Source organism: Terrapene carolina, unplaced genomic scaffold, assembly GCF_002925995.2.
Source record: "Terrapene carolina triunguis isolate 2854851 unplaced genomic scaffold, T_m_triunguis-2.0 Scaffold58, whole genome shotgun sequence".
Lineage (NCBI taxonomy): Eukaryota > Metazoa > Chordata > Testudines > Emydidae > Terrapene > Terrapene triunguis.
In genome coordinates this window covers 106,022,325-106,028,633 of record NW_020664409.1, presented here as the reverse complement: position 1 = coordinate 106,028,633, position 6,309 = coordinate 106,022,325, and the positions used below count along the sequence as shown (strand labels likewise).

General features: G+C 40.8%; 1 protein-coding gene across 2 annotated transcripts in view; it reads left to right on the top strand.

The window, feature by feature from the left end:
* SLC45A4 (solute carrier family 45 member 4) overlaps positions 1-6,309 on the top strand; it is a 77,212-nt gene that overhangs the window by 591 nt on the left and 70,312 nt on the right. The window contains exon 1 of one of the 2 annotated variants that reach the window (XM_026646781.2): positions 2,086-2,127. The exons of the other annotated variant lie outside the window; for it this stretch is intronic. The gene's annotated coding sequence lies outside the window, so the exon portion shown is untranslated. Of the gene's footprint in view, positions 1-2,085; positions 2,128-6,309 lie in introns of those variants that run through there. 2 annotated transcript variants of the gene reach the window in all.

Here is a 6,309-nt window from a genome sequence, read left to right as displayed (position 1 = left end):
GGTGGGTGTAAATGGACGGGGGGGTGGAGGGCGATGGGTAGTTGGCAGGTGGAGGTGGGCTGGGGAAGTGTGGACAGAACAGGTGGAGGGAGGGAGGTAAATGGATGAGGGGGGCTGGCTGACAGGTGGGGGGTGGCTGGATGAGAGGCTTGGGAGGAAGGTGAGGGAGTTGTCTTGCCGGATTAGGACACACTGGGGAAGCCAAGCAGGTGAGGTGCTGGGTGGAGGGGATAAATGGGAGGTGAGGTGCTGGGGGTATGGGACACATAAAAGCGGATGGGGGCTCTTGGTAGAGGGGCAACAAGGGAGGAGAAAAGGGCTGAGGAATGACAGGTGGAAGGGGAGGTCTTACCCCCACAGGGGCCTAGTATAGGGTAAGGCACGTAGTTTTGGGGATGGTAATGGGTACAATGAGGAGGTGGAAGGTGAGTTGGACATGGGGCTGAGTGGTGAGAGGGTGAAGGAGATGGGGCTGGCTACTGAGAGGAGGAGGAGGACGATAACAGTTGAACAGCAAGTTGTCAAGGGCTGGATGGCATGGTGGGTGAGGAGTAGGAAACAAGTGGTGGTTACTGGGGTAAGGCAGATACAATAAAGTGTGGGTGGGGGGAGGGAGGAATAGCAGCAGCAGGAGGGAGATGGAAAGGGAAAGATGAACAGGAGCCAGAAGAGACCAGTATTGTAGATGGGAGGCCCCAGTGCTGTTTTTGGTTGGTGTGGGAGATGAGTTGCTTTGCAGGGTTCTGAGGGTGTGGATTTGTCCTTGAGCAGCCAGGCTATGAGACCTGGAGTTGGTCTCTTTTTTCCTGTTAAATGTTTGCATGCTTTAACTATAACCAGATTTAATCCTCTTATTTTCATGAGAGCAGATTTCTGCTTAACTTATCACCATCCTGGTGGAGGGTAAAGGGAACTGCTAGTTGCTGAATCCAGTAAGAGGTTACAGTAATAGAATATTTTCCCTTCACTTCCACTTGATAGGTTGAAATTTGAACTGAGTTGTATCAATTTAATCTGTTGAAGAAAATGTTAATACAGTACACAACTACCTATTATAAAAAGTTCTTAAGGTGGCTAATGATGGGTGTGGTGCTTTTCGAGAAACTTCTTAATGGAAAGTGAAAAATGTGCTGCTGACCTTGAGATTGCCCCAGAAGAGGCAGAGTGTGCTCTTTGTTGCAATAGAAACAATTCAATAAGTCCTGTAGCTTTCTATGTTATCTGTTGGGAGAGTGCCTCCACTAGTGTCTTTCATTAGTGCGTTGAGAGAATGAAGATTTGGCTGTGACTCAAGTCTGGAGGCAGAGAGGGGGAAGTCTAGTGTTGCTGCTAGTGACTAGTAGGAAGGGTCAGGAAAGAAACTTAATAAAGATATTTCAAGTTGTCTGTCATGCTAAGTTAGGCAATATTGAATAGTCTGATTCTGCCCACAAAGAAGGGATGTGCCCAGCTCAGAAGTGGACCTGAAATGAAATGGACTGTAGGGAGTAGGGTAGAAAAACAATCTACAATTGCAAATATCAATTAGGAGTACTAGTGGCTGAAGAGAGCTCACTGTTACAAGTGTGTATGGTCACAGTAACTTGCATAACATGCTGTTCTTATATTAACTTGTCTAAATGTTATCTGCTCCACATTCATTGCCTGGCTCAGACAGTGCTGCTAAAATATTTAATGTTTGCAGTGTTGTAGCCATTATGTTCCTGGGATATGAGATGAGGTGAGTGAGGTAATATCTTCTAGCTTTTGAGCTACACAGAGCTCTTCAGGTCACCTCTGTGTAGCTCAAAAGCTTGTCTATTACAACAGAAGTTAGTCTAATAAAACAATTTAGTGATCGCTTCATTTAAAGCGTGAATTGGTGGATTATTTACCTCTTTTTTTGCTTTGCAACCTGCAAGATTTCTTGTATAAACATACCTGATTGAAATGTGAGGGAAAGAATCACTTTAAGCTGTAGTATGTGTTCTCTAGCATCTGCAGTGGACCTTAAGGTAGTACTGCATAGTGCAGTATTTTTGCAGGGGGCAGTACCTACAAAAGACAAGGTCTGCTTGTTCTGGTTTAATTATTGTACTAGAAATCAATGAACACACCATCTTCTGGGATCTGTTTTAAATTGCACTGGTAAAGTATGAACGGGAAGTTTTGAAACTACTTGTTTAAATAGGTTTATATTTAATAAGACAATTTTTAACAATAAATGTTTTCTTTTATAGAAAAAAAAGATACTGTTGGCTTATAGTCTTGAGATTGACTTATCAACCTTCACAACAAAGGAACCAGCCTTGTTCAGGCTTAAAAAAAGCAAATCCAGGGATCTTTACATTAAGTAGGCTGCCAAAAGACAAATGAGGGAATAGATATGAAAATTACTATAATGGTACTGTCTGCTGTTGTCTTAGAAATAATACACTGGAACCCTCAAATCCATAGCTTTAATCTATAGTGTATAGGTTTTAGTAAGTTGGTGGGGTTTTTTTTAATTTAATTATTCAAGGGAGACTTCATTACAGTAATGAGTAATTGCATGACCTAATGGATAGTTGCATTAATTTGGTAATTGATATTTCTTAGGTACTTGGATTATTGGAAGCGAATCTACATTCAGGTCAGTTCAAGTGTCCTTGAATAAAGAAGAGACTACAATTTTCTTGTCTACGTATAGGTGGAAGACAGTATGTAGACAATTGAAGGGCCTTAAGTCAGGTGAAAGAGTTTGCTGTTTTGTGTACAGCCTTTTTCTGAGTTGTGTGAAGTGTGCATTCTCTATTTTCTATTAAACTCCTGAAGGGACACTTTGTATGTTTGCAGGTGTTTACATTTGTTTAAACACTGAACTCTGATATGAGCTAGATCTGCAAATTGTTTATTTGGTGACTGTAGTCTTCAATTGTCGCACTGGTCATAATTAAAATAATTTAATGGGTTATCTTTTGAAGCTGAAATTTGTTTTCTTTAGCAGTTGGCTGACTTATAACTGAATTAGATCATCTTGTATATACTTACTTTTTTGTTGTGCATTGCTTTAGCTTGATAGAAAATCTAACATGAAACAGGCTTTAAGGCTAAATATGCAAGTATAGCATTTTAAAGACCGTTTTCCTTGTGTTATAGCACCATAAATGATTGAAACAGAGAAATTTTTAATCCAGGTCTATGTAGCTTCTGATCCTTGGTTTATTTCTCTTATCTTGATTAATGAAAATAAACCACTCAGTTTCACTTCCACTTCCTAGTTCTCATGTATCAACAGCATGATGCAACACTTGGGTTACTAACAGTGGAAAAGAACACTTGCTTCCCATTGGAATTTATGTAAATTATGGTGATATTATTGATTTTTGAGGCTTTTTGTGTGGCTAGGAAAAATATGCAAGTTTACTGGCATATACAATTTTCTTTAACATTTTTGATCTTAATGTTTTGCTTGCCCTCTTGTATTTTGTTTATACCCTTATTCCAAAAGGCAAATGTCACATACCCATGTCTTGGAGTGGGAATTGTTTAGTTGTAGGGTTGCTGTTGAGTATGTGGTAGTTGTGACTCTTTAAAATAAATCTACTTTTCTTCGGGTGCTCGCCCCCAGACAATTGGAATTTACATGACCTTTGTAAGAGATCAGACTAAAAAAAGCTTGAACATGGACTTAGACTTGATGACACTGCCATGATTATTAGCTTACTAGTTGTGACCTTGGAAGATGTAAAATTACTCTTTGGGTAGACTTCACCGTCTTAAACTTGCCAACACTTATGGGAAATACTCAACTTACAATGTCATTAAATATCAACTACAGTATTTCTTACTGAAAATGCGTATGGATCAGCTGACACTACAAAAGGTAAAAATGTATATAACCTTGATGCCAGGGTACTTTTGAATATCGACTATAAATAGATGTTTCCAGAAAGTTCTGATACAGAATTTTACATTGAAGGTTAATGCAAATCTACACATTTTTTTTATTTTTATTTTTTTAGAAAGTAAAAGCTGGAAACTTCTCAAGTTTCCACTTCCTCAGTGTCCAAGTTCCCATGACTCTAAAGAGACTGACTTTTAATACAGGCTTTCTAATATCTATTTAGCCACTTGCTCTATTTTAACTTGGAACATCTGTATTGTACTCAAAACACTGCCTTTCACAAACTTGCATCACTGACTGAATTAAATGGCAATTTTTTTTTATCAGCGGTATGAATAAATACCTGTGGGCAGTACAAGAATAAGATTTTGTTCCATGTTCCAAAAAGGCAATTGAGATCTTAGTTTAGAGATGGTGGTACCTGATTCTGTACTAGCAGGCATCCTAAGTCACATTGGCCTGGTCCACACTACGCCCCCACTTCGGACTAAGGTACGCAAATTCAGCTACGTTATTAACGTAGCTGAATTCGAAGTACCTTAGTCCGAACTTATCGCGGGGCCAGACGCTGCAGGCAGGCTCCCCCGTCGATGCCGCGTACTCCTCTCGCTGAGCTGGAGTACCGGCATCGACGGCGAGCACTTCCAGGATCGATTTATCGCGTCTAGACAAGACGCAATAAATCGATCCCAGAACACCGATTGCCTGCCGTCGGACCCGGAGGTAAGTGTAGACGTACCCATTGATGTAAACAACTACTCCAAATGGTTGAAAACTTCACAACCATTTATCTTCCATGATCACTGAGGCAGAGGCAACTAGAAGCCGTCCCCCTGCAATATACTTGCAACCATGGTTTAGAGCAAGGGTTCTCAAACTGGTGGTCGGGACCCCTCAGGGGGTTGCAAGGTTATTGCATGGGGGGTTGCGAGCTGTCAGCCTCCACCCCAAAGCCTGCTTTGCCTCCAGCATTTATAATAGTGTTAAATACATTAAGTGTGTTTAATTTATAAGGGGGGTTGTTGCACTCAGAGGCTTGCTATGTGAAAGGGGTCACCAGTATAAAAGTTTGAGAACCATTCGTTTAGAGGCAGAGAGACTAATAGTTTAAATGGTCAAGGGGGAGTTAGTCTGAGCATGCTTGCTTTGCATCAAAGAATTTTTGCGTGCCTGTGTTGTGCTTGTGGCCTTGCTGAATGGAACTATCTTCCTCTTGTTCATAACACCTCTAAAATCCAGGCCTGTGAAAACTCAACCAAATGATAGGCAGTTTGATTAATCCATACTACTTTGTCTTAGTTACAGTTCAGTGTGCCTGGCTGTGTGAGACTGTCCTTTATTTTGCAGACAAGATCAATCAAATCTGAACCGACTTGACAGCATTCCTTTGGGGTTCTCCATCCTTCAATACCCAGCATATTCTGCAAGTCCTTACCTATTGCAACTGAAATTCCACTCCACACTCAAGCATGCAAGTGCAATTCAGGAGAATAGTTAAAATTTATTTAGTGGAGATTGTGAACATAAACATGACATAAGAATGGCCCTACTGGGTCAGACCAAAGGTCCATCTAGCACCGTATTCTGTCTTCTGACAGTGGCCAGTGCCAGGTGCCCCAGAGGGAATGAACAGAACAGGTAATCACCAATTGATCCATCCCCTGTCACCCATGCTCAGCTTCTGGCAAACAGAGGCTAGGGACACCATTCCTGCCCATCCTGGCTAATAGCCATTGATGGACCCTATCCTCCATGAAGGTATCTAGTTCTCTTTTGAACCCTGTTATGGTCTTGGCCTTCACCACATCCTCTGGCAAGGAGTTCCACAGGTTGACTGTGTGTTGTGTGAAGCAATACTTCCTTTTATTTGTATTAAACCTGCTGCCTATTAATTTCATTTGGTGACCCCTAGTTCTTGTGTTATGAGAAGTAGTAAACAACACTTTTTCTACACCAGTTATGATTTTATAGACTTCAATCATATCTCTCCTTAGCCATCTCTTTTCCAAGCTGAAAACTTGTGCACATATAAGTGAAGTGACAGTGTCAGTGAAGCATCTGCCAGTGTTTCATTTCTTGGTATAACTTCATGTATGAAGTATCTGGTTTTGTTTGTGGGTTTTTTGGGACCCCCTATCAAATCAAACTCTTTACAGGGCCAGTGAGTTATATCTCTGACTAATTAACTATATACCTTCCAATTTGATGCTGAGGTACCATAGCTGTGTCAATTTGTAAAGAGCTTTGTGATTTTTTTTTTCCCCCCACTACAATATATTTTCAGATAATCACTTCTGCTCAAACTATTCCAAGTCACACTGACAAACGTGCCAAATTTTAGTCTGAAAGCTAAGTGTGATAAAGTTGACCCTCCTAGGATGAAAACACTGAAGTAACCTAAATTGGTATTGCTGTGCACTCTGTCTATAATAAAACTTTGCTCT